Raw genomic sequence first — 17,604 nt, forward strand, 5'->3', positions numbered from 1 at the left:
GAGCGTATGTTGGTATCCATGTGACCCTAATGAGCATATGTCCGTATCCTTGTGACCCTGGTGAGCATGTGTTCATGTCCATGTGGCCCAGGTGAGCGTATGTCCGTATCCTTGTGACCGAGATGAGGGTGTGTTAATATCAATGTGGCCCAGGTGAATATATGTCCGGATCCGTCTAGCCCAGGTGAGCGTATGTTCGTATCCATGTGGCCCAGGTAAGCGTGTGTCCGTATCCATGTGGCCCAAAGTGAGCATGTGTTCGTATCCATGTAGCCTAGGTGAGCATGTGTTCGTATCCATGTCACCCAGGTGAGCGTATGTTCGTATCACATGTGGCCCAGGTGTGCGTATGTCCGTATCCATGTGGCCCAGGTGAGCATATGTCCGGATCCGTCTGGCCCAGGTGAGCGTATGTCCGTATACATGTTGCTCAGGTGAGCGTATGTTCTTATGCATGTGGCCCAGGTGAGCGTATGTCCGTATCCATGTGACCCAGGTAAGCGTATGGTCGTATCCATGTGACCTAGGTGAGCGTATGTTCGTATCCATGTGGCCCAGGTGAGCCGGTGTCCGTATCCATGTGGCTCAGGTGAGCGTATGTTCTTATCCATGTGACCAAGTTTAGCGTGTGTTCGTATCCATGTGGGCCAGGTGAGCGTATGTCCGTATCGATGTGACCCAAGAGAGCCTTGTGTTAGCGTCAATGTGGCCCAGGTGAGGGTATGTTCGTATCCAGGTGGCTCAGGTGAGCGTGTGTTTGTATCCTTGTGGCCCAGGTGAGCGTATGTTCTTATCCTTGTGACTCATTTGAGCGTATGTTCTCATCCATGTGAGCCAGGAGAGCGTATGTAGGTATACATGTGGCCCAGGTGAGCGTGTGTTCGTATCCATTTGGCTCCAGTTGAGCGTATGTCCGTATCCATGTGACCCCGGATGGCGTATATGTCCGTATCCATGTGACCCAGGTGAGCGTGTGTTCGTATCCATGTGGCCCAGTTGAGCGTGTGTCCGTATCCATGTGGCCCAGGTGAGCGTATGTCCGTATCCATGTGACCCAGGTGAGAGTGTGTTCGTATCCATGTGGCCCAGTTGAGCGTATGTCCGTATCCATGTGGCCCAGGTGTGCTTAGTCCGTATCCATGTGGCCCAGGTGAGCTTTTGTCCATATCCATGTGACCCAGGTGAGAGTGTGTTCGTATCCATGTGGCCCAGTTGAGCGTATGTCCGTATCCATGTGACTCAGGTGTGCGTATGTCCTTATCCATGTGGCCTATTTGAGCGTATGTCCGTATCCATGTGGCCCAGGTGAGCGTATGTTCGTATCCATGTGGCCCAGCTGAGCGTATGTCCGTATCCATTTGACCCAGGTGTGAGCTTGTTTTCGTATCCATGTGGCCCAGTTGAGCGTATGTCCGTATCCATGTGGCCCAGGTGTGCGTATGTCCGTATCCATGTGGCCCAGGTGAGCGTATGTCCATATCCATGTGACCCAGGTGAGAGTGTGTTCGTATCCATATGGCCCAGTTGAGCGTATGTCCGTATCCATGTGACCAAGGTGTGCGTATATCTGTATCCATGTGACCCAGGTGAGCTTATGTCCATATCCATGTGGCCCAGTTGAGCGTTTGTCCGTATCCATGTGGCCTAGGTGAGCGTATGTCCGTATTCATGTGGCCCAGGTGAGCGTATGTCCGTATCCATTCCGTATACATGTGGCCCAGGTGAGCGGGTGTCCGTATCCATGTGGCCCAGGTGAGCGTATGTTCGTATCCATGTGGCTCAGGTGAGCGTATGTTCTTATCCATGTGGCCCAGGTGAGCGTATGTTCTTATCCATGTGGCCCAGGTGAGCGTGTGTTCGTATCCATGTGGCCCAGTTCAGCGTGTGTCCGTATCCATGTGGCCCAGGTGAGCGTATGTTCTTATCCATGTGGCCCAGTTCAGCGTTTGTTCGTATCCATGTGGGCCAGGTGAGCGTATGTCTGTATCCATGTGACCCAAGAGAGCGTGTGTTCGCATCCATGTGGCCCAGGTGAGCGTATGTTCTATCCATATGGCACAGGTGAGCGTGTGTTCATGTACATGTGGCCCAGTTGAGCGTATATCCGTATCCATTTGACCCAGGTGAGCTTGTGTTCGTATCCATGTGGCCCAGTTGAGCGTATGTCCGTATCCATGTGACTCCAGGTGTGCGTATGTCCGTATCCATGTGCCCAGGTGAGCGTATGTTCGTATCCATGTGGCTCAGCTGAGCGTATGTCCGTATCCATGTGACCCAGGTGAGCTTGTTTCCGTATCCGTATCCATGTGGTATCCATGTTGAGCGTATGTCCGTATCCATGTGGCCCAGGTGAGCTTATGTCCATATCCATGTGACCCAGGTGAGAGTGTGTTCGTATCCATGTGGCCCAGTTGAGCGTATGTCCGTATCCATGTGACCCAGGTGTGCGTATGTCCGTATCCATGTGACCCAGGTGAGCGTATGTCCGTATCCATGTGGCCCAGTTGAGCGTATGTCCGTATCCATGTGGCCCAGGTGAGCGTATGTCCGTATCCATGTGGCCCAGGTGAGCGTATGTCCGTATCCATGTGGCCCAGGTGAGCGGGTGTCCGTATCCATGTGGCCCAGGCCTGCGTGTGTTCGTATCCATGTGGCTCCGGTGAGCGTATGTTCTTATCCATGTGGCGTATGTTCTTATGCATGAGCGTATGTATCCTTATCCATGTGGCCCAGTTGAGCGTGTGTTCGTATCCATGTGGCCCAGTTGAGCGTGTGTCCGTATCCATGTGACCCAGGTGTGCGTATGTCCGTATCCATGTGACCCAGGTGAGAGTGTGTTCGTATCCATGTGGCCCAGTTGTGCGTGTGTCCGTATCCATGTGGCCCAGGTGAGCGTATGTTCGTATCCATGTGGCCCAGGTGAGCGTATGTCCGTATCCATTTGACCCAGGTGAGCGTGTGTTCGTATCCATGTGGCCCAGTTGAGCGTATGTCCGTATCCATGTGGCCCAGGTGTGCGTATGTCCGTATCCATGTGACTCAGGTGAGAGTGTGTTCGTATCCATGTGGCCCAGTTGAGCGTGTGTCCGTATCCATGTGGCCCAGGTGTGCGTATGTCCGTATCCATGTGGCCCAGGTGAGCATATGTCCGGATCCGTCTGGGCCAGGTGAGCGTATGTCCGTATACATGTTGCTCAGGTGAGCGTATGTTCTTATGCATGTGGCCCAGGTGAGCGTATGTCCGTATCCATGTGGCCCAGGTAAGCGTATGTCCGTATCCATGTGGCCCAGGTGAGCGTATGTTCGTATCCATGTGGCCCAGGTGAGCGGGTGTCCGTATCCATGTGGCTCAGGTGAGCGTATGTTCTTATCCATGTGACCAAGTTTAGCGTGTGTTCGTATCCATGTGGGCCAGGTGAGCGTATGTCCGTATCGATGTGACCCAAGAGAGCCTTGTGTTAGCGTCAATGTGGCCCAGGTGAGGGTATGTTCGTATCCAGGTGGCTCAGGTGAGCGTGTGTTTGTATCCTTGTGGCCCAGGTGAGCGTATGTTCTTATCCTTGTGACTCATTTGAGCGTATGTTCTCATCCATGTGACCCAGGTGAGCGTATGTCGGTATCCATGTGGCCCAGGTGAGAGTATGTACGTATCCATGTGACCCGTATCCATTTGGCCCCGGTTGGCGTATGTCCGTATCCTGTGACCCAGGTGAGCGTATGTACGTATCCATGTGGCAGAGGTGAGCGTGTGTTCATGTCCATGTGGCCCAGCTGAGCGTATGTCCGTATCCATGTGGCCCAGGTGAGCGTATGTCCGTATACATGTGGCCCAGGTGAGCGTATGTCCGTATCCATGTGACCCAGGTGTGCGTATGTCCGTATCCATGTGACCCAGGTGAGAGTGTGTTCGTATCCATGTGGCCCAGTTGAGCGTATGTCCGTATCCATGTGGCCCAGGTGTGCGTATGTCCGTATCCATGTGGCCCAGGTGAGCGTATGTCCGGATCCATGTGGCCCAGGTGAGCGTATGTCCGTATCCATGTTGCTCAGGTGAGCGTATGTTCTTATCCATGTGGCCCAGGTGAGCGTATGTCCGTATCCATGTGGCCCAGGTGAGCGTATGTCCGTATCCATGTGGCCCAGGTGAGCGTATGTGTATACATGTTGCGTATCCATGTATGGCCCAGGTGAGCGTATGTCCGTATCCATGTGGCCTAGGTGAGCGTATGTCCGTATCCAAATGGCCGAGGTGAGCGTGTTTTTGTATCCATGTGGCTCAGGTGACCGTATGTCCGTATCCATGTGGCCTATTTGAGCGTATGTCCGTATCCGTGTGGCCCAGGTGAGCGTATGTTCGTATCCATGTGGCCCAGTTGAGCGTATGTCCGTATCCATGTTTATTGCATCCATGTGCGCATGTTCGTATCCATGTGGCCCAGGTGTTCAGCGTATGTCCGTATCCATGTGGCCCAGGTGAGCGTATGTTCTTATCCATGTGGCCCAGTTCAGCGTGTGTCCGTATCCATGTGGCCCAGTTCAGCGTATGTTCTTATCCATTTGGCCCAGTTCAGCGTGTGATCGCATCCATGTGGCCCAGGTGAGCGTATGTTCGTATCCATATGGCACAGGTGAGCGTGTGTTCATGTACATGTGGCCCAGTTGAGCGTATGTCCGTATCCATGTGACCCAGGTGTGCATATGTCCTTATCCATGTGACCCAGGTGAGAGTGTGTTCGTATCCATGTGGCCCAGTTGAGCGTGTGTCCGTATCCATGTGGCCCAGGTGTGCGTATGTCCGTATCCATGTGGCCCAGGTGAGCGTATGTCCGTATCCATTTGGCCCAGGTGAGCGTATGTCCGTATACATGTTGCTCATGTGAGCGTATGTTCTTATGCATGTGGCCCAGGTGAGCGTATGTCCGTATCCATGTGGCCCAGGTGAGCGTATGTCCGTATCCATGTGGCCCAGGTGAGCGTATGTTCGTATCCATGTGGCCCAGGTGAGCGTATGTCCGTATCCATGTGGCTCAGGTGAGCGTATGTTCTTATCCATGTGGCCCAGGTGAGCGTATGTCCGTATCCATGTGGCCCAGTTGAGCGTATGTTCGTATCCATGTGGCCCAGGTTGAGCGTGTGTTCGTATCCATGTGGCCCAGGTGAGCGTATGTCCGTATCCATGTGACCCAGGTGAGCGTGTGTTCGTATCCATGTGGCCCAGGTGAGCGTATGTCCGTATCCATGTGGCCCAGGTGAGCGTATGTCCGTATCCATGTGGCCCAGGTGAGCGTATGTCCGTATCCATGTGGCTGAGGTGAGCGTATGTCCGTATCCATGTGGCCCAGGTGAGCGTATGTCCGTATCCATGTGACCCAGGTGAGCGTATGTCGTATCCATGTGGCCCAGGTGAGCGTATGTCCGTATCCATGTGGCCCAGTTGAGCGTATGTCCGTATCCATGTGACCCAGGTGAGCGTATGTTCGTATCCATGTGGCCCAGGTGAGCGTATGTCCGTATCCATGTGGCCCAGGTGTGCGTATGTCCAGTATCCATGTGGCCCAGGTGAGCGTGTGTTCGTATCCATGTGGCCCAGGTGAGCGTGTCCGTATCCGTATCCATGTGCCCAGGTGAGCGTATGTCCGTATCCATGTGGCCTCGGTTGTGTGTTATGTCAGTATCCATCCATGTGGCCCAGGTGAGCTTATGTTCGTATCCATGTGGCCCAGTTGAGCGTGTGTTCGTATCCATGTGGCCCAGGTGAGCGTATGTCCGTATCCAGGTGAGTGTGTTCGCATCCATGTGGCCCAGGTGAGGTATGTTCGTATCCATGTTGCCCAGGTGAGCGTGTGTTCGTATCCATGTGGCCCAGGTGAGCGTATGTCCGTATCCATGTGACCCAGGTGTGCGTATGTCCGTATCCATGTGACCCAGGTGAGCGTGTGTTCGTATCCATGTGGCCCAGTTGAGCGTGTGTCCGTATCCATGTGGCCCAGGTGAGCGTATGTCCGTATCCATGTGGCCCAGGTGAGCGTATGTCCGTATCCGTCTGGCCCAGGTGAGCGTATGTCCGTATACATGTTGCTCAGGTGAGCGTATGTTCTTATGCATGTGGCCCAGGTGAGCGTATGTCCGTATCCAAATCCAGGTGAGCGTATGTCCGTATCCATGTGGACCCAGGTGAGCGTATGTTCTTATCCATGTGGCCCAGTTGAGCGTGTGTTCGTATCCATGTGGGCCAGGTGAGCGTATGTCCGTATCCATGTGACCCAGGTGAGCGTTTGTTCGTATCCATGTGGCCCAGGTGAGCGTATGTCCGTATCCATGTGGCTCTGGTGAGCTTATGTCCTTATCCATGTGGCCTTGGTGAGGGCATGTCCGTATCCATGTGGCTGAGGTGAGCGTATGTTTTTATCCATGTGAACCAAGTGAGCGTATATCCGTATCCATGTTTCCCAGGTGAGCGTGTTTTCGTATCCATGTGGCTCAGGTGAGCGTATGTCCGTATCCATGTGGCCTATTTGAGCATATGTCCGTATCCGTGTGGCACAGGTGAGCGTATGTTCGTATCCATGATGGCCCAGTTGAGCGTATGTCCGTATCCATTTGACCCAGGTGAGCTTGTTTTCGTATCCATGTGGCCCAGTTGAGCGTATGTCCGTATCCATGTGGCCCAGGTGTGCGTTAGTCAGTATCCATGTGACCCAGGTGAGAGTGTGTTCGTATCCATGTGGCCCAGTTGAGCGTATGTCCGTATCCATGTGGCCCAGGTGAGCGTATGTCCGGATCCATTTGGCCCAGGTGAGCGTATGTCCGTATACATGTTGCTCAGGTGAGCGTATGTTCTTATGCATGTGGCCCAGGTGAGCGTATGTCCGTATCCATGTAGGTGAGCGTATGTACGTATCCATGTGGCCAGGTGAGCGTATGTCCGTATCCATGTGGCCCAGGTGAGCGTGTGTCCGTATCCATGTGGCCCAGGCCTGCGTGTGTTCGTATCCATGTGGCTCCGGTGAGCGTATGTTCTTATCCATGTGGCCTAGTTGAGCGTATGTTCTTATCCATGTGGCCCAGTTCAGCGTATGTCCGTATCCATGTGGCTCAGGTGAGCGTATGTTCGTATCCATGTGGCCCAGGTGAGCGTATGTCCGTATCCATGTGGCCCAGGTGAGCGTATGTCCGTATCCATGTGGCCCAGGTGAGCGTATGTCCGTATCCATGTGGCCCAGGTGAGCGTATGTTGTATCCCGTATCCATGTCGAGCGTGTCCGTATCCATGGCCCAGGTGTGCGTGTTTTCCGTATCCATGTGGCTCAGGTGAGCGTATGTCCGTATCCATGTGGCCTATTTGAGCATATGTCCGTATCCGTGTGGCACAGGTGAGCGTATGTTCGTATCCATGAGGCCCAGTTGAGCGTATGTCCGTATCCATTTGACCCAGGTGAGCTTGTTTTCGTATCCATGTGGCCCAGTTGAGCGTATGTCCGTATCCATGTGGCCCAGGTGTGCGATGTCCGTATCCATGTGACCCAGGTGAGAGTGTGTTCGTATCCATGTGGCCCAGTTGAGCGTATGTCCGTATCCATGTGGCCCAGGTGAGCGTATGTCCGTATCCGTCTGGCCCAGGTGAGCGTATGTCCGTATCCATGTTGCTCAGGTGAGCGTATGTTCGTATCCATGTGGCCCAGGTGAGCGTATGTCCGTATCCAAATGGCCCAGGTGAGCGTATGTCCGTATCCATGTGGCTCAGGTGAGCGGATGTTCTTATCCATGTGGCCCAGGTGAGCGTATGTCCGTATCCATGTGGCTCAGGTGAGCGTATGTCCGTATCCATGTGGCCCAGGTGTGCGTATGTCCGTATCCATGTGGCCCAGTTCAGCGTATGTTCTTATCCATGTGGCCCAGTTGAGCGTGTGTTCGTATCCATGTGGGCCAGGTGAGCGTATGTCCGTATCCATGTGACCCAGGTGAGCGTTTGTTCGTATCCATGTGGCCCAGGTGAGCGTATGTCTGTATCCATGTGGCTCAGGTGAGCTTATGTCCGTATCCATGTGGCCCAGGTGAGCGCATGTCCGTATCCATGTGGCTCAGGTGAGCGTATGTTTTATCCATGTGAACCAAGTGAGCGTATATCCGTATCCATGTGACCCAGGTGAGCGTGTGTTCGTATCCATGTGGCTCAGGTGAGCGTATGTTCGTATCCATGTGGCCCATTTGAGCGTATGTCCGTATCCATGTGGCACAGGTGAGCGTATGTTCGTATCCATGAGGCCCAGTTGAGCGTATGTCCGTATCCATTTGACCCAGGTGAGCTTGTTTTCGTATCCATGTGGCCCAGTTGAGCGTATGTCCGTATCCATGTGGCCCAGGTGTGCGTTAGTCCGTATCCATGTGACCCTGGTGAGAGTGTGTTCGTATCCATGTGGCCCAGGTGAGCGTATGTCCGTATCCATGTGGCCCAGGTGAGCGTATGTCCGTATCCATGTGGCCCAGGTGAGCGTGTGTTCGTATCCATGTGGCTCAGGTGAGCGTATGTTCGTATCCATGTGGCCCAGTTGAGCGTATGTCCGTATCCATGTGGCCCAGGTGAGCGTATGTTCGTATCCATGTGACCCAGGTGAGCGTGTGTTCGTATCCATGTGGCCCAGTTGAGCGTGTGTCCGTATCCATGTGGCCCAGGTGTGCGTATGTCCTTATCCATGTGGCCCAGGTGAGCGTATGTCCGTATCCATGTGGCCCAGGTGAGCGTATGTTCGTATCCATGTGGCCCAGGTGAGCGTATGTCCGTATCCATGTGGCCCAGGTGAGCGTATGTTCGTATCCGTATCCATGTGGCCCAGTTGAGCGTATGTCCGTATCCATGTGGCCCAGGTGAGCGTTAGTCCGTATCCATGTGGCCCAGGTGAGCGTATGTCCGTATCCATGTGACCCAGGTGAGCGTGTGTTCGTATCCATGTGGCCCAGTTGAGCGTATGTCCGTATCCATGTGACCCAGGTGAGCGTATGTCCGTATCCATGTGACCCAGGTGAGCGTATGTCCGTATCCATGTGGCCCAGGTGAGCGTGTGTTCGTATCCATGTGGCCCAGTTGAGCGTATGTCCGTATCCATGTGACCCAGGTGTGCGTATGTCCGTATCCATGTGACCCTGGTGAGAGTGTGTTCGTATCCATGTGGCCCAGTTGAGCGTATGTCCGTATCCATGTGGCCCAGGTGAGCGTATGTCCGTATCCATGGCCCAGGTGAGGTGAGCGTGGCCCAGGTGTCCGTATACATGTTGCTCAGGTGAGCGTATGTTCTTATGCATGTGGCCCAGGTGAGCGTATGTCCGTATCCATGTGGCCTAGGTGAGCGTATGTCCGTATCCATGTGGCCCAGGTGAGCGTATGTCCGTATCCATGTGGCCCAGGTGAGCGGGTGTCCGTATCCATGTGGCCCAGGCCTGCGTGTGTTCGTATCCATGTGGCTCCGGTGAGCGTATGTTCTTATCCATGTGGCCTAGTTGAGCGTATGTTCTTATCCATGTGGCCAAGTTCAGCGTGTGTTCGTATCCATGTGGCTCAGGTGAGCGTATGTTCTTATCCATGTGGCCCAGTTCAGCGTGTGTCCGTATCCATGTGGCCCAGTTGAGCGTATGTTCTTATCCATGTGGCCCAGTTCAGCGTGTGTTCGTATCCATGTGGCCCAGGTGAGCGTATGTTCGTATCCATGTGGCCCAGGTGAGCGTGTGTCCGTATCCATGTGGCCCAGGTGAGCGTATGTCCGTATCCATGTTGCCCAGGTGTGAGCGTATGTTCGTATCCATGTGGCCCAGGTGAGCGTATGTCCGTATCCATGTGGCCCAGGTGTGCGTATGTCCTTATCCATGTGACCCAGGTGAGAGTGTGTTCGTATCCATGTGGCCCAGTTGAGCGTATGTCCGTATCCATGTGGCCCAGGTGAGCGTATGTCCTTATCCATGTGGCCCAGGTGAGCGTATGTCCGTATCCATGTGGCCCAGGTGAGCGTATGTCCGTATCCATGTATCCATGTGGCCCGTATGAGAGCGTATGCCCAGGTGAGCGTATGTCCGTATCCATGTGGCTCAGTCGAGCGAGATGTTCTTATCCATGTGGCCCAGGTGAGCGTATGTCCGTATCCATGTGGCTCAGTGAGCGTATGTTCTTATCCATGTGACCCAGGTGTGCGTATGCCCGTATCCATGTGGACCAGTTCAGCGTATGTTCTTATCCATGTGGCCCAGGTGAGCGTGTGTTCGTATCCATGTGGGCCCAGGTGAGCGTATGTCCGTATCCATGTGACCCTAGGTGAGCGTTTGTTCGTATCCATGTGGCCCAGGTGAGCGTATGTCCGTATCCATGTGGCTCTGGTGAGCTTATGTCCGTATCCATGTGGCCTTGGTGAGGGCATGTCCGTATCCATGTGGCTGAGGTGAGCGTATGTTTTTATCCATGTGAACCAAGTGAGCGTATATCCGTATCCATGTTTCCCAGGTGAGCGTGTTTTCGTATCCATGTGGCTCAGGTGAGCGTATGTCCGTATCCATGTGGCCCTATTTGAGCATATGTCCGTATCCATTGTGGCACAGGTGAGGCGTATGTTCGTATCCATGTGGCCCAGAGGTGAGCGTATGTCCGTATCCATTTGACCCAGGTGAGCTTGTGTTCGTATCCATGTGGCCCAGTTGAGCGTATGTCCGTATCCATGTGGCCCAGGTGTGCGTTAGTCAGTATCCATGTGACCCAGGTGAGAGTGTGTTCGTATCCATGTGGCCCAGTTGAGCGTATGTCCGTATCCATGTGGCCCAGGTGTGCGTATGTCCGTATCCATGTGGCCCAGGTGAGCATATGTCCGGATCCGTCTGGCCCAGGTGAGCGTATGTCCGTATACATGTTGCTCAGGTGAGCGTATGTCCGTATCCATGTGGCCCAGGTGAGCGTATGTCCGTATCCATGTGGCCCAGGTGAGCGTATGTCCGTATCCATGTGGCCCAGGTGAGCGTATGTCCGTATCCATGTGGCCCAGGTGAGCGTGTGTCCGTATCCATGTGGCCCAGGTGAGCGTATGTCCGTATCCATGTGGCCCAGGCCTGCGTATGTCCGTATCCATGTGGCCCAGGTGAGGCGTATGTTCGTATCCATGTGGCCCAGTTGAGCGTGTGTTCGTATCCATGTGGCCCAGGTGAGCGTATGTCCGTATCCATGTGGCCCAGGCTCAGGTGAGCGTATGTCCGTATCCATGTGGCCCAGGTGAGCGTATGTCCGTATCCATGTGGCCCAGGTGAGCGTATGTTCGTATCCATGTGGCCCAGGTGAGCGTATGTCCGTATCCATGTGACCCAGGTGAGAGTGTGTTCGTATCCATGTGGCCCAGTTGAGCGTGTGTCCGTATCCATGTGGCCCAGGTGTGAGCGTATGTTCTTATCCATGTGGCCCAGGTGAGCGTGAGCGTATGTCCGTATCCATGTGACCCAGGTGAGCGTATGTCCGTATCCATGTGGCCCAGTTGAGCGTGTGTCCGTATCCATGTGGCCCAGGTGTGCGTATGTCCATATCCATGTGACCCAGGTGAGCGTGTGTTCGTATCCATGTGGCCCAGGTGAGCGTGTGTCCGTATCCATGTGGCCCAGGTGTGCGTATGTCCGTATCCATGTGGCCCAGGTGAGCGTATGTCCGTATCCATGTGGCCCAGGTGAGCGTATGTCCGCATACATGTTGCTCAGGTGTGAGCGTATGTTCGTATGTCCGTATCCATGTGGCCCAGGTGAGCGTATGTCCGTATCCATGTGGCCCAGGTGAGCGTATGTTCGTATCCATGTGGCCCAGGTGAGCGTATGTCCGTATCCATGTGGCTCAGTGGCTCCGGTGAGCGTATGTTCTGTATCCATGTGACCCAGGTGTGCGTATGCCCGTATCCATGTGGCCCAGTTCAGCGTATGTTCTTATCCATGTGGCCCAGTTGAGCGTGTGTTCGTATCCATGTGGGCTAGGTGAGCGTATGTCCGTATCCATGTGACCTAGGTGAGCGTTTGTTCGTATCCATGTGGCCCAGGTGAGCGTATGTCTGTATCCATGTGGCTCTGGTGAGCTTATGTCCGTATCCATGTGGTCTTGGTGAGGGCATGTCCGTATCCATGTGGCTGAGGTGAGCGTATGTTTTTATCCATGTGAACCAAGTGAGCGTATATCCGTATCCATGTTTCCCAGGTGAGCGTGTTTTCGTATCCATGTGGCTCAGGTGAGCGTATGTCCGTATCCATGTGGCCTATTTGAGCATATGTCCGTATCCGTGTGGCAGAGGTGAGCGTATGTTCGTATCCATGAGGCCCAGTTGAGCGTATGTCCGTATCCATTTGACCCAGGTGAGCTTGTTTTCGTATCCATGTGGCCCAGTTGAGCGTATGTCCGTATCCATGTGGCCCAGGTGTGCGATAGTCAGTATCCATGTGACCCTGGTGAGAGTGTGTTCGTATCCATGTGGCCCAGTTGAGCGTATGTCCGTATCCATGTGGCCCAGGTGTGCGTATGTCCGTATCCATGTGGCCCAGGTGAGCATATGTCCGGATCCGTCTGGCCCAGGTGAGCGTATGTCCGTATTCATGTTGCTCAGGTGAGCGTATGTTCTTATGCATGTGGCCCAGGTGAGCGTATGTACGTATCCATGTGGCCCAGGTGAGCGTATGTCCGTATCCATGTGGCCCAGGTGAGCGTATGTCCGTATCCATGTGGCCCAGGTGAGCGTGTGTCCGTATCCATGTGGCCCAGGTGAGCGTATGTTCTTATCCATGTGGCCCAGTTGAGCGTATGTTCTTATCCATGTGGCCTAGTTGAGCGTAGGTCGTTCTTATCCATGTGGCCAAGTTCAGCGTGTGTTCGTATCTATGTGGCTCAGGTGATCGTATGTTCTTATCCATGTGGCCCAGTTCAGCGTGTGTCCGTATCCATGTGGGCCAGTCCGTATCCATGTATGTCCATATCCATACCCATGTGGCCCAGGTGTGCGTATGTCCGTATCCATGTGGCCTAGGTGAGCGTATGTCCGTATCCATGTGGCCCATGTGAGCGTATGTTCGTATCCATGTGGCCCCGTCGAGCGGATGTTCTTACCCATGTGGCCCAGGTGTGCGTGTGTTCGTATCCATGTGGCTCCGGTGAGCGTATGTCCGTATCCATGTGACCCAGGTGTGCGTATGTCCGTATCCATGTGGCCCAGTTCAGCGTATGTTCTTATCCATGTGGCAGCTGAGCGTGTGTTCGTATCCATGTGGGCTAGGTGAGCGTATGTTCGTATCCATGTGACCTAGGTGAGCGTTTGTTCGTATCCATGTGGCCGAGGTGAGCGTATGTCTGTATCCATGTTGCTCTGGTGAGCTTATGTCCGTATCCATGTGGCCTTGGTGAGCGTATGTCCGTATCCATGTGGCTGAGGTGAGCGTATGTTTTTATCCACGTGAACCAAGTGAACGTATATCCGTATCCATGTTTCCCAGGTGAGCGTGTTTTCGTATCCATGTGGCTCAGGTGAGCGTATGTCCGTATCCATGTGGCCTATTTGAGCGTATGTCCGTATCCGTGTGGCCCAGGTGAGCGTATGTTCGTATCCATGTGGCCCTGATGAGCATATGTTGTTATCCATGTGACCCCGATGAGCATATGTTGGTATCCATGTGACCCTTATGAGCATATGTTGGTACCCATATCCTGACTGAGTTGATGATATGTCCAAATCCGTGTCCCCGCAAAGCTGAACATACCGGGGCTTTCCGAAAGGAAGCTCTCTCGTTTAGAAGCCCATGGGCTACTATTGGGATTTTTTTCTAAATAGAAGCTCATGGGCTCCCATTTAATTCCACAGTGTGTCAAATGAGAGTAGCCTATGTGACGTGAAATATTAACTCACTCACTCACGCAAATGAGAGTAGCCTCCCCTTTCTACAATACAAATAGTCCATGTTCTTTCTTCCTATATTTGACATGACGAACATATCTGTTTACGCTGTTGAAAGTGTTATTCGTGATTTTCACGTTTATAGAACATTTTGGACACCTGAAGAGGATGAAATTTTGAATACTGAACGTGATGATCTAAATTATGCAGATCGTTACGCTGTAGCCGTAAAACGTGGTCATCTCATAGTTGGACATGTACCTAAAGCACAGAGCCAAGTGTGTAACTACTGTCTGAAGAGAGGTGGCGATCTGACTATACAGGTGATAAATAAGGACGCATTTACCTCAAGGTGGTCTTGAAATACAAGCGTTATACATATTCGCTGGCGTTACTAGTGACGTTGAAAAACTGTCTCGTATTTTGCCTGTTGTCTCATCTCTAGTCAGTATGTTCAAGCGGAGGTCTTACACTATTAAAGAAAAAACTTGATGTTGTGAAGAAGGTAAAGCTTGAGCATGGGGCTAATCTGACCTCTGCATCAAGGAGTCTGGGAATTGATAGGAAACAGCTTAGAGAATGGTCTAAAAACGTGTCAAAATTTGTGGAGTCGGCACAGTCGCCAAAGAGATTTCTTGGCGCAGCACTCCCTGAATTGGAACAATGTCTGTATGCGTGGTTCAAGGAACAGAGAAAGGAGAGAATGATCGTAAACGTATAAGAGAATTCGGTAACAAGCTCTCCGCGGAACTTGAACGTGAACTTGAACTTGGCACCAGTTCGATTAGTTTTAGTGACAAGTGGATCTACAACGCCACAACATTAAAAGCAGACGTGTCACACATCAGGGTCAGCAACCGAGATCATGTTATCAAGACAATCATACAGGTTGACCTTCGCGGCGTAGAAATGTTTAGGTTGGGTTACGATGCTGCTCATATCCTCAACATGGAAGAAACGCACTGCTATATAGACATGACGACAGGAACAACGATGGATTTCATTGGCAACAAAAACGTCGATGCTGTCGATTCTGGCAGTGACAAGCATCGGTTTACAACCGTACTTTATATTAGAGTTTGTATGCGTTCCGTTTCATTGCATAGCCATTGCAACATATTTCCTTCACTTATTGCCTTATGATATTTTATTCCATATGATTGTCACTGTAAAACAAACTCCGAATAGAAGCCCATGTTTCCGAATATAAGCCCGGGCTTCTATTTGGTGTCAAAGTTCACTTGTCAAAATCCCTATTTTCTGTATAGAAGCCCGGGGTTACTTTCGGAAAACCCCGGTATGTTGTTCTCCATGTCATGTTATCACCACACTAGTGGGACAGACTGCCGCAAACCTATAACTCTTTATTTACACCATGTATAATGCCTCTATGACGGTAGAGGTTTAATCTTAATAATAATAATCAAACACTCGCAGACCAACTGCATCTTCCTCTTGATCATATACCAAGATGAGACACTATTCCGTGAACACAAGATAGCATCCTATATGATGACGCTGATATTTGCGCTGTTGATACGGAGGAAACAGAATCTATGTAAGAATTCCTTCCAATGATTGATAGTATTAAATTCTTTCAGAAGCCTCCAGCGCTTGAATCAGGGGTATTAGCTTCATGATGACTGATAGATATTACATTGTCATTTACCTGATCCCAGTATCAGTGAGGTACAGCCCCTTCCCAATATCGTCAATTCTTGGTTCTGTAGAGCCACACAAAACGGCGGTGTCAACTGTCTTCAACACGGTGTGATTCGCCTCAGGTTGTGTACTTGAAACCAGGTAGCCTATAGGTTGAAGCGTTACTTTGTGACGGAGATCCACGGTTGTTACATCATGTATCCCATTAGGTGTCCCCGTATCAAAACAATGCCTTTTTGTAACACAATAGATGCACAGTATACACACGAGGGGTGATTCGTATGTTCTAAGACTTACATACTTTTAGAAAGACTTGACCCCAAACATTAAAATATATTTTATTTCAATCTTTCCTTTTTGATGCATCTTTGCCATAGAGTTCGCGGGATTTTCTCCCAGTATAGTTCAAGTCATCATGTAGTTCAGCCATTATTCGGCTGCCCAACAGTTAGCCTAAGCTGCTATGACGTCGCAATATGGTCTGAGTTAGTGAGTGAGTGAGTGAGTTTAGTTTTACGCCGCTTCTAGCAATATTCCAGCAATATCACGGCGGGGGACACCAGAAATGGGCTTCAAACATTGTACCCATGTGGGGAATTGAACCCGGGTCTTCGGCGTGACGAGCGAACGATTTAACCACTATGCTACCCCACGCCTCAATGGGGTCTGGGCAGAGGGGTTTCTTCATGTTTGGGAAAAGGTTAACGAACCAGGTCGGTTGTTTAAGGAAGGTGGGTGTTGAAAGATACACTCAGGGATAGTACCTGTGACTTTTTCCTGATGGAACAGCACCCCTTTTCTTAGCTTCCGACGTCTCTAATTTTATCTCATAATTGCCACAAAGGTGCAACAAAATATGCTCTATTAACTGTATGGCCCTGTAGTATCTAGTCCGCCATGATGACACCTTCGTAGTCCCAGACCGTGGAGGTCAGAACCCCTTATCCGCCTCTGAAGTTGATGCTTTAGGGAATAGGCTTCCTATCCACAGGTCCTTCTGCTGGTCCATAACGTCTTATTGTGAGCACTTCATCTGGAGCTTAGTCCTTAACTCCCAGCTTCTAACTGACCGTTCGCGCTTGGTTTACAAGAGCGAGTGAGTGAGTGAGTATGGGTTTACGCCGGTTTTAGCAATATTCCAGCAATGTCACGGGACACCAGAAATGGGCTTCACACATCGTACCCATGTGGGGAATCGAACCCGGCGTGACGAGCGAACGCTTTAACTACTAGGCTACCCACCTGGGCAACATGGATATAATTAAGAGTATGTCTGGCCTCCCGCACGAGGAAAACGGTCAACCAGTTGACGACCAGTGCACGCCTTACCTATGACTTCTCTACATACCCCCAAGTGATATCTACAGGCATATGGGACAGTCTTTGCCTTCTTTGTTGGCGGTGTCAAATGCTTCCACTGTTTTGGCTGTTGTTTGCACTCCGCCTGGAAGTGGTAAATCCAGGTGTCAACCACAGTCACAAAAAGACTTTCTGTTTCATCTTCAAACAGAACAAGATTATCATGAGTCAAGTTCTGCCATTTGCTTTTTTGTTCAGACGCCAGTAGCTTTGGAACCCAATACCTGATACTTACTTCATTGCCAAAGTGACTGTGTCAATAGAATATACTCTCTCCGAGGAACTAGCAAGGCGAATTCGCCAGTCAGTCGTCACCACAAATTGGATTCTCAGGATATATTCTGGCGTTGCTGAAGGCACAGGCCTGCCAGGACGATGGTCGTCTTCAAGGCTTTCCCTGCCAGGACGAGGGTCGTCTTCAAGGCTTTCCCTGCCAGGACGGGGGTCGTCTTCAAGGCTTTCCCTGCCAGGATGGGGGTCGTCTTCAAGGCTTTCCCTGCCAGGATGGGGGTCGTCTTCAAGGCTTTCCCTGCCAGGACGATGGTCGTCTTCAAGGCTTTCCCTGCCAGGACGGGGTCGTCTTCAAGGCTTTCGTCTTCAAGGCTTTCCCTGCCAGGACGGGGGTCGTCTTCAAGGCTTTCCCCCTGCCAGGACGGGGGTCGTCTCAAGGCTTTACCTCTGGCTTTCCCTGCCAGGACGATGG

This window comes from Haliotis rubra, unplaced genomic scaffold, assembly GCF_003918875.1.
Source record: "Haliotis rubra isolate DU_JTF1 unplaced genomic scaffold, ASM391887v1 Scf666, whole genome shotgun sequence".
NCBI lineage: Eukaryota > Metazoa > Mollusca > Gastropoda > Lepetellida > Haliotidae > Haliotis > Haliotis rubra.